Here is a 13,728-nt window from a genome sequence, read left to right on the forward strand (position 1 = left end):
CCCTCAGAAGCGAGGAGTAGACGCCATTCTAATCGATGCATTCAGCTCAGTGCGGACTGGCGTGCTTCCAGGCTTTGAACAATGGTCAGTCTAGGAAGATCTCTGAGGATCGCTGATTAATCCAGTCGAGGCAGCCATTTTTTTCAGACGGAGTTTTGACAGACCAGGGCGAAGACATGATGCATCCTATCATTTGAGAGATGGTGTGTCTGTCTGTTTCAATTCATATCTATGAAGGCGTTGCAACAGTCGAAAACATCAATCGATTACCAGGTCGATTCCCCACGTTGGCGCTAAGCGGACACTTATACTCTTGGCCATAGATTTATCATTCAGTAGACAAACTGGCTTCTCATCAGAATTGCATTGGAAGTCCAATTCAACATCGACCAATGAGGTCGGAATATTTATCGCTCCGTGTAGAGTCCCAAGTTGGCTACTCTAGAACTTGATGATCGACTACCGGTATACGTACTTGACAACATTCGGAGGGCGAGACAAATCAGACCCGTGATTAGCAGACAACTGACCCAGCCGCATGTTCACACACGTACTCCGGCTGACGTATCGATACTTGGTCACGAGTTACAGGTCTATATTTCAGGGGCATAGTCCAAACAAATATGCGAAGGTGATGAAGTGATCAACGAAAATCTGCGAAATCCGATTTTGGTCGCAGCAAAAATGCAAATCATTGCTGATGCAGTGCAAGTATTAACAGGCTGCATGTTCTCAAGCTTTAAGACGAATGACAATGCAGCAATGCAGCCTCAAAAGTGCACTGCTGCATACAAAACTGAACGCAAAGACGACGAGATTTAATTTGAGCATTGAAGTAGACACTAAACTAAGGAGACTTTAACAAGGAAGTGGTAATAGAGAATAATAGATTCCGCGTTAACACTTGAAATGTCAGAAATTGTGTGCCGGTATGATTGAATATTATCAACTTTATACGCGTGTCGCTAATTCAGTCTCTCCCTTCTAAAAGAATGATAGACCCAACAGTCAAAACGCGGAAGTGAATGATGTTAAAAACGAGGCAACGTGAAACCCGATATGAAAACTGCCCGCTTGTAGTCTACACTTATAGAAACTACCAAACAGCTTGTGTCTAGTATTTATGTTCATAACGGGTCTCGTACGAAAAGTAAAAGCAAACAAGGACTTCAATTACTTTTAGGCGTTCATGGTCTAAAATTCACGTATACTTTCGCATGTCAAGTATGGACTATGCTAGTTTGGACTGGCTTATATAAAACACAACGCGAGAATGCCATAATATTCCGATGTCCTTTTCTACCTGTGAAGAGATTTCTGAAGAAATGTGTAGTGCCGAACTCCTTCTGCGTTTTACATTTGATTGAACTCGGAAAGCACAAATTGTTGAATAATATCATAATCAAACTATAAAGTATTGTGCAACATCATTTCTTATGTGCCTTCCATGGCTTTTTGTAAAAAAAAATAAAAATAGAAATAAAATAAAAAACAAAGACAAAAACAATCCTTGCAGGTTTCCATTAATAATTTGGTAGTTAAGTGTATCATTACATACGTGTCTTTCATTTCACGCTGACATTGTTCATAATAAACATAGAGTAACGTACGAAACAAAAATTAGCAACGAATTAGGACAATAAGATGGCTGCAAGGCACATGCACGAGGAATTTAAATTGACCCAAGGCAAGACTCGTATACCCTCCCTTGCCTATAGGAACTACTATATTATGTCACATAGAAAAGCTGTATCTAAAAGAGAACAAGGGTTAACGTTCGAGCATGCCTGCATGGCGTTCAAGAGCGCAAAGCAGTATCGCCTCAAACTTCAAACTTTGTCTACCGCCAGAGTGGGAACATTCGAGGTCGAGAGATCAGCGAACGTGATCATGACCAAAACTGTGTTTACTTATATTACTCCTATCATTATCTCAACAAGTCCGTTCAAAGTCCACGAGCAAGACATATCTACTCTGCGGTGAATGGAAATACCCAGTTTCCGTTTAGCAAAGAGAAATTCACACTTAAAGGAATTTCGCTAGTTCTTGATACAGAACAGGCTGATTGAGTAAAATGTAACGTCGAGCTGTCAAAACTGATTTTATAGCTCGAATGTCGATACCATCTCCCCCTCCCAACGCCATATTTCATGCCACTATTTTACTTTATTTTTCTTTCTATATACTATCACGATACATCTTCTTGATATACTCGCTTTACTCTGTTGTGACCCCATCTCTTGCACAACAAACTATACCTTTCCGATTCCACCCGCTGTTACCAGCTAAAACCTGTTTACACACCACCTCTTCTGTCATCTCAGTTCTACCCTCTCACAATTCTTTTAAGAAAACTGTATTCACATGCATACTGGTCTGCAAACCCACATGGTTGCATGGACATTATCTTGATTAACTTTGTAATCAAACCTATGAATAGTGAATTGTTTTCCTGCCTAGAAAACTATTGTCAACTCTGGTTTGACCACACCAAAATCATGCAAGACAGCACATTTCAGTGACTTTTATCCATACCTTGTCTGTTACAAGATGACTACAAACAGTTTCGTAAGAGACCCTCCATCATATCGCTAAACTCTTAAAACCTCCAATTATACACTTTTTTAAGCTAAAAAACTCAATGAATGAATGCTCAGCAGATAATGATTTAATTCATTTAAAAAGTTTTTTATAAACACATAAATCAAAAAGCATCTTATAAGCATTCATATACATTTTATACACATTAATTTTGCTAATCAAATTTTAGGATAAGCTTTACAAATAAATGTACACACACAAAATGATCTCTTGGTGAGAGAGATATTTTTACAAATAATGATACAATGCATATCACCGACATGATGACACTGACAAAACACACACGAACATGCACACACACACACACACACACACACACACACACACACACACACACACACACACATATATATATATATATATATATATATATATATATATATATATATAATTATATAATTACATATATATAATCATATAATTACATACATATAGTATGTATATACTTGCTTGATGTGTGTGTGTGTGTGTACAACATGTAATGATGCTACCAATATACGTTTCTCTATTTGTAACTGGTTATCCTCTTCGTCTTCACATCCTTAAGAAGCTATATAACTGTTAAAAGTACAATGAATAAGTTTGAATAAACTTAATATTGATGACGTTTGGTTTTAAGTACTAGTAGTCATTTCGAAACAAGATGAATGTAAACACCTTGAGAATGTATTGACGTGAACTATTATACAGTACTCGTTGTAAAGTTTGTTACATTTTCATATTTTCAAGACTTTTTTCTCTTTTATTCTCATCCTGAATCAACTGCTTGTTTGTTTGTTTGTTTGTTTGCTTGCTTGCTTGCTTGCTTTACAATGCCTCAAGTGTATGCTACAAACAAGCTGGGCATACGGTTTTATATGAAGTATCGATAATGTTTATGCTTCACTGGGGTGTTTATTTCATAAGACTTTTCCTTACTATTCCCTTTAAAATTCAATTCAATTTTCGAAACGAATTGAATGAAAGTTGGCTGAGATTGGCCAAGTAGTTGTAAAGAAAAGTTCAGTATATTCCACTATTAAGTCCACAATCATCTTTTAAATCTAATCTGGGTAAGAAACAAACAAACAAACAAATAAAACCAGTTACTAGGGTCATGACATGAACAACTACATCCTTCAACGTCTCAAGAAATATTAACACTGAACATGCGCTGAAGAAATCGTCGTTATTTCTACTCCATGTAAGCTTGACCATATTGCACCACTTTTTTTCTTTTTTCTTTTTTGCTGGAAAATGTTTTTATAACATACAATGTCTTTTATGTCAGAATGACCATTATTATCATCTCTCATGGCCAAAAAACGAGCATTTAACAGTGATAGACAAAGATTTGATCGACCCCAAAATATTATATGGGTACAGTGAATGCAGAAATATTAGAAGAAGACATGAGTAAAGGTTGGGGAATCACACGAAGGGTTCAAACGCAGTGTGTTAAAAAACAGTTCAAAACCATGTGCCATCATTGATGAATAAGAAATCCACAAACTCAGTGTGATATCAAAGTAAAGGACATCATATTTTTCTGATTTTGATATAAACCAAATACCGTTATCATCATTGCATGTAGGCCTACATGTGTGTTTTTGTCTGTTTGCAAGCGGAAAAGTACAATGATTTGTGCTCTTTATACTAACAATTGTTTTAACCACTAGTGAGAAATGTGAAAAAGAAAATATGAAAATAAGAGAAAAATACATCTGTTAACACGATATGTCAGTTATAAGTCGAATGAATGTGCATCTTCATAAAAAATCAAATACATTATGTAGACTTCTCTTTGTATTTGTTGTATCGTACCCCTACCGTGATACCACCGACTATTGTAACCTTCTTATCAAACGATGACATGGATTTAACGCAAACTGTACAAAATTTCCATTCCATCGAATTGTCTGATTTGTACCAAACCTCACAAAGATGTTAGTCTGCTTTCACTGAATGCACATACATTGTATTATATCTGGGGTAATTCCCTTCAAAGTACCAACGTACAAGCTCACAGGTAAAGAGGCAAAACCGAACAACTTAAGTGGTCCCTGTTCAACAGATGAATAGGTTAGGGGAATCAAAGGAACTTGACGGCACTGATAATTTGTATACAATGTACTTGCATTTAGTTTTACTATTTTCATTCTTGCCCCTGGGGCTAATTAAAAAAAAAAATTATTCATTTTCTACTGAAAGGTGTAAGCATAGTCAAAAGAGAATATCACAATAATACATCGCATTTTCTCCATGGCTGGAAAACTAAAAGATGGGTTCTCTCTGAAAATGAGTATTAAGAGCTGAAATTAACTAAGAAAAGAGTAAAGAGAAATTTGCAACGGGAGAAAGAGAGAGAAAGAACGAAAGCAGGAGAGAAACATATACACAATACAGGCAATAACAATGACCCACATGGAGAAAGAGAGAGTGTGTAATAGAAAGAATGATACCCGATATACCCGAATAATAATATGATTGACGTTTTGCATCAGTTTCTTTCACTTCTTGTGTCTATATAACGCAATATAGACTACAAACGCCTCGCCCCTATCTTGTTACACTCATTTCCATCCACGCAGCAAGGACCGTCGCCCCAGTTGCATTTCTCACACAGGAGACACTTATGAGGGGGGCCTTCGCGGATTTTGTTGGTGTCCTTATTCCTTCTGATACCACGCTGACGGTCTTCCATTCTATGAAAATAAAAAGGCAACAAAGGAAACATAATAAAACATAGAGTATGAGAGGGGGGATCACAATTTAACCTAATAAATGAAATAAATCAGAAGGCCATATATTTAAAGAGACATTCTTCCGTTAATGACAGACAAGCCACACTTTTGTGCTTCCATCCCGTTTGAGACTCTTTCTCCAAAGTTTTGCCGCTGTACATGAGGCATGCATCTTGTGTCTAATCAGCATACACTTGTTTTTTCCAGTATTTATTTTATTTCCATTCCACGTATACATGCACATACTCTTTTCAGCTCTCTCAACTCAATACAAAGATTTTAAAGTTTTCTCTAGTTTCCAAAGGAACGAGCATCAGAAGTCTGAAATTCTCTGACCTTACCTCTTTAAGGCTGTCCTGGTTATTCTTCGAAACTCGTCTTCCTTCATGTTCATGTTGTAAGCATTGTCACATCTTCTGCACTTCTGTTTCCAAATAGTGACGTACTGAGGAAGTAAAGTTTGGCAAAGACATATTTCATCCGTTGTCCTATAAATCTATCACAGACTCTCAGAATTGATGCATTTCGTTAACCTGAATGTTAATTGAATCGCTACAATGACAAGTAAGGAGACGCAACGACCAATCGTGAGACTGGGAACATAATTGACTAATGTAAATTCAGGAAAATCGCAAATATCACTGTATCTTGAAAATGGTTTTCAGGGATGAGAGAGCAAGCTTCTATAGTGGAAAAAAGCTTTTAATGAGACCCAGCTCCTCGTGGGAAGAAGCTTCTCATGTGTCATGGGAACAAGCTTCTGATGAATAAAAAAAGGAGAAGCTGCCAATGGGAACAAGCTATAGTTATGGGAACAATCTTCTAATTGGAACAAGCTTTGCAGGAAGTTTCTGATTGAGACAGGCTTCGAATGAGAACAATCTTCTATAGTAGGAACATTTTTTTTTTTTTTAATGGGAACAAGTTTCTAGTGGGAACATGCTTAACTCCATTAAACGAACAATCTTCTTTTGAGAAGAAGCTTCTAATTATAATGAAAAAAAAAACTCTTAGTGAAACAATTACTTAACAATGGAACCAAGCCTCTAATGGGACTTACTTTTTCGTTTCGTGACAAAGGCCTAAAATTGAAAGACACGCTTGTGTGATGACTGGTCCATCTGTTCTTGCATTTTCCGCATTTTCCCTCTCCCTTTCCCTTGATGTCGATCTTGGCGTTCTTTTTGGCGATATTTGCAAGCTTCAGTGATTGACTATCCTCCCATGTAGCAATCTCTTGGTGTATTATCTCTATGTAGTCCATTCTAGAACACAGATAGAATAGCAATACAAGTTGCAAATCTTCTTCTGATTGCCTTTTGTCAAATTCATTGTCAAAGGTGATCTCGTCTATTTTACACAACACCATGTCCTCTGTCATATTTAACGTAAAAATTATCGCCGGAAACAAATTGAATCAAATGTTACACATGCACACACAAACATGCGCACATACATACATACATAGACATACAAACACCTTTACGTTAATGTCATTAGATAAAACGAGCTCGATAATCGCACATGTAGGATTGTACAATTACACAAATAAGATTATGACTGAGACTAATAAGTGTTCATTATTATCACCATCAAAATTGGACCATTTCTTCTTTGTGATATTGTCAACTTTCCCTGAAAATTTTCTTCAAAATAACTCTTTACTCTTTGACAGCACCGGCAACAATATAACCTGCTTGACGGTGGTAAAAAGGTGAAACATAAATAATATTATGTAAGTTCATTACTAGACCTGAGAGCTTAATTCTGTCACCCTCAATGTGTATTCGGGACTATGATATCATTATGCAACGTAAAGAAAAGAAACTGCAAAGTTGTTTTATTTTCCGGTCTTGATGAATCCATTACCATTCCGGCCAGTTGATTTTACTCCATTAAAAAAGGCCAACTTAATTGAACATGATATTGTGTTACACTTAGAGCTTAGATTTTTTTTCAACAGCCACAGAAGGTCATTGGGCGCTCTAGCATGCCTAGAACTAACTGTTTTGGTGACACCAGGCCAGATGCAGTTGAGTTTGGCCTATTGCATATGCTTAATTAGTATAAATCATTTTTGTTTTCCTTTCATGATAGTGCATGCATACAATCCTCAGGGAAACTGAAACTGAATTTTAAAAACGATATTTTTCATAATTATTATGTCCTTTTCACAATAGAAACGGTACAAAAAAAGCAAGAGTGGATGCACGTGACGTTTTAATTTAATTTCCACAACTTCATGATATATACTCATGATAATGTTTATAACGATGTTAAAATGATTAAAAAAAGACAAGAAACACACTACTGTGATGATGCTGATGATGATGCTATATTATTCTCAATTAAGCTACCAACACAACTAATTTCTGCACATATTCTCCGCACAATGTGAAATACAACTATACAGAGTCGATCGGAATAATGAACCATAACGCTGGTTGAAAAAAATGTTATGCTGCATGTGTTGATATGTTTTGTTTATTTGTTTGTTTGTGTGCGTGTCTGTGTGTGTGTTTTATTATTTTTTTTTTATTGCTAACTATAGTCGATGTACACGCACTGAACTCAATAACTCAAGAACTGAATACACAACCATGTGACCGAGGCAGAAGGGCACAACAGCGACTTCATCTAAACTGATAAACAGACGACTGGAACAAAAACTTTAAAGCAGACAGCTAAAAACAAATTGGAGACAGTGATCCTTCTTCCAAAACATTATAGGAACTGAGAGTCAATACATACACTCACATCAAATATCAGTTCTGTTACTTTTCTCCAACGTAATATTATTATACAATGCATCAGTCATATCAGCTTCAAATACATCCATGCATGCAAGGTATCATAATATAAAACAGTCATGCCGTCTATTTTAGTGAGATGTATTTACATTTAATTGGTTAGAAGATATCGCCATTTCCACAGGAAAAACACCATGGCAATCTATAGTCCCCCGTGATTAAAGGTTAAAACTAATTCGGATAACTCTGCAATCTGGTATTTTTCGTTAGTCTTTCTTTTCCTTTTCAGTAAACTAAAGTCACCTCTTTGATGAAGGCACGTGCTGGTTGGAACATGCAGCTCTTCGAGATGTCGACTTGTGGCACAGATTGTCCCGACTCCTTCGTGGTCACTTCAGCACGAAAAACAGACTCATCTGTCGAAGAAGAAGAAATGCCATTTTTATGAACCGTTATTGAAAGGATGTTGATAAGAATGATGATGATGTTAATATAGGTTTTCCGGCTAATTTCGCACTTTCTCAGTCCATTTTATAGAAGTTTCATTCAATTTAGAAACAACACCTTGTTATCGCACAGTCTGTTATTCAAAACTGCAACTTGTGCGTTCAATAAATTCGTAAAATGGGCATTCAAATTGGCTGGTACTCTACGTTCCTTCTACTTCGCCACCACTCGCCGAAAAGGGTACTTGAGTCATTCATTTTCGCGTATGAGCAGTCAAATTCCGAACATTTTCATTCAAATTAACGTCATGTTATTTCTTTTTTTTAATAGACATGATAGATAAGAACATTTAAATGTGTGCATTTTTACATCCACGCACTGTTAAGCAGTAAAAGAATCACTTTTTGACCCGACACAACTCGAGTTTGTTGTTCTGTGACTCCCCTTTTCTTTCATACATATAGGCCTATCTGTACCAACACTACAGATCAATTTCATCTTTTTACAGTCATGACAGAACAAGTTTGATACAGACGTATATTTCAAGAAGACAGAGAAAGAATTATAGGAACATTTAATGATCATAACCTTGACTTCCTGGAACTCAGTTCAGTTCAGTTCAGTTCAGTTTTTATTTCTGCATTTCAAAATCAATACAAATCCACAAATCAACAAAATACTTACATAGTCATTTACACAGCTAATATTCGTAACGTTTGGATCTTACATACATTTTTTTTTCAAGAACGAATATCATATATGAAAGGAAGCAATAGGAAATGATAAAGATGAAATGAAGGGGACCATCATCATAAGCTAAGCTTGACGAGGAAGATGGCCCCAGGTAAAGAGATACATAAAGAAAATCTTGCCACTCACTGAGTGGGGGGTAATTGTGCAAAGGGCACAACGAAGAGATACATAAAGAAATCTTGCCACTCACTGAGTGGGAAGTAATTGTGCGAAGGGCGTGCGGTGCAGTGCGGTGTGCATTGTGTTGGGATGAATCTTGGTGGCCGACACTGGCCGACACACTCGGAGTAAAGCGCTCAACTGCCAGATAAGTTGTGGCTACATGCACTACCTTCGGACTGGGAGACTCAATAAGCACGTTGAAAAAAAAAAAAAAAAAAAAAAAAGCTGTTGCCAAAATCTTCAAAATGAATACGAAAATACGAAGTGTATTATGACTGCAAAAGATGTTCAATTGGATGCCCAAAAACGAATTCGAATGAACGAGCGCAGCATATATACGTGATCACATCATTCTAAATTGAATGAACGAATAACGAAATGGTGCTTGTTTTACTAACTTAAATTCAAAAGTGTTAATTAGAATGAGGTTAAAGGTAAAGGTTAAATGCTCCAAAATGAATTTGAATGAAGAGATCATAAAATTTGAAATATCGAACATGTCATCTACGCTAAATTTTGCTAAATTGAATGCAGCAATAAGGAATTGGACTGACAAAAGTGCGAAATTGGCCGGGAAAATCTAACAATACTGTTTCAACAATCACAGCTGCTAAGTGGACTGTGAGCCGCCCCACTTCTGACATAAGTATTATCCACAAAAAAAAAAAAGATACCCACATGAGATATATACACATATAAAGGGAAAAAATGCTTTTTTAGATCTCTTGAAAACGATGCCTAATATTGCGTACAGTTGGTCCGCACGAAGACCTATGTAATAAGTATTGTATTGCAGGACTGTGAGCCGCCCCCACTTCTGACATAAGTATTATCCACAAGAAAAAAAAAAGATATCCACATGAGATATATACACATATAAAGGGAAAAAATGCTTTTCTAAATCTGCAGCACATGACACCATGATTCTTGATTCATAGTCAAAGGCCGTCTTATGGCAGGAGGTATCTAGTAATGTGGCTTGAAAACTAACATATTATTTCTTCTTTTTTTTTTAGAAGTGTTTTAGGAGTAGGGACCTATTTTATCATCTAGACTTTTTGTATGACCTCTCAACGATCAGATTTGACGGAGCGCCACCTACGTCAAGTTTTCTGCTTCACGAAATGAATTGTTTTGCAAGACTGATTGAGCAGAATTCTTCCTCTAATTGCCAGCCTCATCGTTTCTTTTCATAGGTCACAACATTGTCGCTAAGTGGAATACCAATTATGTTTAAACATCTACCTATTAAGTGAAACAAATAAATAGATAAATAAATGAATAAATTATTAAATAAATAAGGCACTCATGAAGAAATTATGCTCTCTATGCCAAAGTAAATTACATTACACCGATAAATTTCTTTCATAATTTCTTAAGATAGTTGAAGGTAGCCGTAGCTCGAGGTCGGCGGGGAAGAGGTGGGGTGAGACGTTGGGAGTAACAAACAAGCCAAATTAAAAGAAAAACAAAATAAGGCAATAGCAAAACATAACCATCTTCTTCAAACTCATGAGGTTCGTGGCAGGATCATTCATGATTTCAGAGAATGTGTTAGTAGATCTATGAAACACCTAGGAAAATTGTTATAGCTGTGCATAAGCCTCAAGGATCAATAAATTGATTCGTGCATATACCTAATGATATGAGGTACAATCTTATTGTATTCGACAAACTGTCCTTATCAGATGAATAGACAATTGAACAATGTTTTCTTTTTCTTCTTTGATGGAAATAAATAAACTATTGAATTGGATTGAATTGAATTGATTTACAGAAGGGACAAGCTATTCCATTTGACGTTGAACAATCTGACTGGTAAATGGTAGATTGGCGGCCAAACCCTTGACATTGACACTGGGTGTACTCTTTAGAGAGTATACTTCCTGTGTGACCTGCGTCTTCTATACTTGTTCAATCCGTCACACCACTTACCGTCTCTTTCATTTCATGTGTTAGACTCCACATTGGACTGTTCCAAGTCCGACCTGACGTCGATTCACAACCCGAGCCTTTTTCGCTTATCCATAATGTGAAATAAATGAAATAATAAACACGTTTATAGGCAAACTAACAAGTTGATTAATCAATAAATGGATAAATGTATTAATTGATAAAAAGAAGTCAAGACTCTGCAAAGATAATGCAGGAGTAATGTGGTAGAGTGGATAAGGTTTTGGGTTAATTGGAAACGTGTGAATGATCGAGTCAAGATGGAAATCGGCAAACCAAGTTTGTTCTTGTATTTATTATCCACTTTGGTCTACAAGTATGATGAAACGGTGCAGAAAAAAAGGGGGCTTAAAGCGTGCAAAAGGCAATAATAAGCATGGTTGTTACTGTATGGGTGACTTTGCGGACCAGCTTGGACTCTCTTACCTGAAATTTGTCTTGTTATGGTGATCAATTTTAGCCCTCTTGTGTAGAGCAACTTTGCGTACCTGCTTCCGAGGAAACACATTGCTTTTGAATGGTTATTCTGTGAGACAGTCCATGGAATCTTATACCTTCTCCTCCAAAAATCAGGTTGAAATTTACTAATTGGAGGGAAAATATCGTACATTCGCCATGCAAACTGGGTAGTGCTAATATGCATGTTGGCACTAGACTTGGCAGCAGAGCTATAATAAAATCATGTGCATATTATGACAACGTGAATGGAGCGACTTTGGCGGAAGTTAAGGCACATTGAATGTCACAGCCATACTGCGGCCATACTGCGGAAACAATCGGTACAAGGGACTGACTCATACCCTCTGAAAGTACGCTGCAACTGCACAAACGTACACGGGACCTAAATACACCAATCGTGATAAAAACACAATATTCTCGTCCTAATTCACACAGATTTTGTTAAATCTCGCGATGACCTATTCCTTTCCCTCTTACGTCATGCAGTATAAACATTCTGTTCAATATTTTAAATATTACCATTGTAATGAGTCTGAGATCTTAATCCTTTACGAATATAATAATTATGTGAAGACCAACAATTTCAAATGTGAGTCAGAAAACAAAAATAGAATAGAAATTGCTTACCTGGGATGTGATTTCAAAATATCTTGTCAGCTGGGAGTGACGCAGTTTTGTGTTGGCCAGTCAGATATTGGCAAAAATCTTTTGGGGGTTTGTTTACTGATCCGAGTCGTAGAGTCTGCGTTAATACGTGTGGGTGAGTGTGGTAACATAACTGCGACTCATCGCCCACGCACGCCCAAAGCGATTGCAAAATTTGGACTCGTGTTCTGCCAAAATTGCTCAAGAAGTTTGCATCCTGAAGTCAGCGATCTTAAACATGTCAAATTTATGAGTTGCCAATTTATGACAATCTAAAGGGACTTTTTACTTTTGGTTGTGATGGGGATTCAGGTCTTAACTTTTTGGGAGATATTCAGAAATCAATGGTATGAAATATTAAAGAGCATAAAATTCTAAGAAGAATTTTAAGAAGTTTATTTGGTGGAAATTGGTGTTGAAAAAGCTGAGATATTGAGGAACAAAATGATCCCAATAGAAGATGGGTCCTTCCTTTTGTTAGGACAACTTGTATCACTTTGTTTTATGTTATCTCTGCCATTTCAAAACTGACTTTCGTCAGATAAACTTCGAATTCCTATTAGAATTGTATGCTCTTTACTATTTCGTGTGAATGGTTTCTAATTACCTTTCAAAAAGTTCAAACCTGAATCCCCATCTTAACCAAAACTATACCGGCCCCTTAAGTCTCTCTTTTTAAAAATTCATTTATAATACCCCACACCCGCACATACACATTTTTTTTCGATGATATACATTATTTATTTTCATTCAAACGAAACATGGGAATTTTAGGACAGTAATTTAAACTGGTATTTCTGTTGAAAAAAAAAGCACAAGCACTCACCGGCGCATACAGATATGAAAGCCAAATAAAGATAAAACAACACTTAATAATCATTGATCCAAACATCGGTAGGTTGGAGATTTTGCATAGTTTGCATATTTTCCATCATCTCAGTTTCTCGTTATTATGACGTGAGAAGAAAAGTACATGATCAAGCTATTATTGTCGCACTTTGCAACGTTAAGTTAAAAAAAAAAAATAGAGTTAGATCGTTAGGATCTAAGTAGGAGAAAAAAAAACATCAAACACAATATTCATTACATTGACCTTTGAACGCAGCATTAATTACTTTGCACTTTTGCATGTTATTGTGAGCTTAAACCTCTAAGTGCATCGGTTAAACTATACCTCTGACACAATCAGACAAAAGAAAAACGTTTTAAACGTTATCAAATCCTTAAAATACGAA

At 36.4% G+C, this 13,728-nt stretch overlaps 2 long non-coding RNA genes across 2 annotated transcripts; both read right to left on the minus strand.

Annotated features, from left to right (window-relative positions):
• Positions 1-5,220: 5,220 nt before the first annotated feature.
• Positions 5,221-6,508, minus strand: LOC140237469 (uncharacterized). The gene is made up of 3 exons (XR_011901845.1): positions 6,385-6,508; positions 5,666-5,769; positions 5,221-5,285 (listed from the first exon to the last, which is right to left on the minus strand). It is a non-coding gene; the product is annotated as an uncharacterized lncRNA (long non-coding RNA).
• A 60-nt stretch (positions 6,509-6,568) lies between these two features.
• On the minus strand, positions 6,569-11,831 carry LOC140237470 (uncharacterized). The gene is made up of 3 exons (XR_011901846.1): positions 11,816-11,831; positions 8,378-8,490; positions 6,569-6,589 (listed from the first exon to the last, which is right to left on the minus strand). It is a non-coding gene; the product is annotated as an uncharacterized lncRNA (long non-coding RNA).
• Positions 11,832-13,728: the final 1,897 nt, after the last annotated feature.

Source organism: Diadema setosum, chromosome 14 (assembly GCF_964275005.1).
Source record: "Diadema setosum chromosome 14, eeDiaSeto1, whole genome shotgun sequence".
Classification (NCBI taxonomy): domain Eukaryota; kingdom Metazoa; phylum Echinodermata; class Echinoidea; order Diadematoida; family Diadematidae; genus Diadema; species Diadema setosum.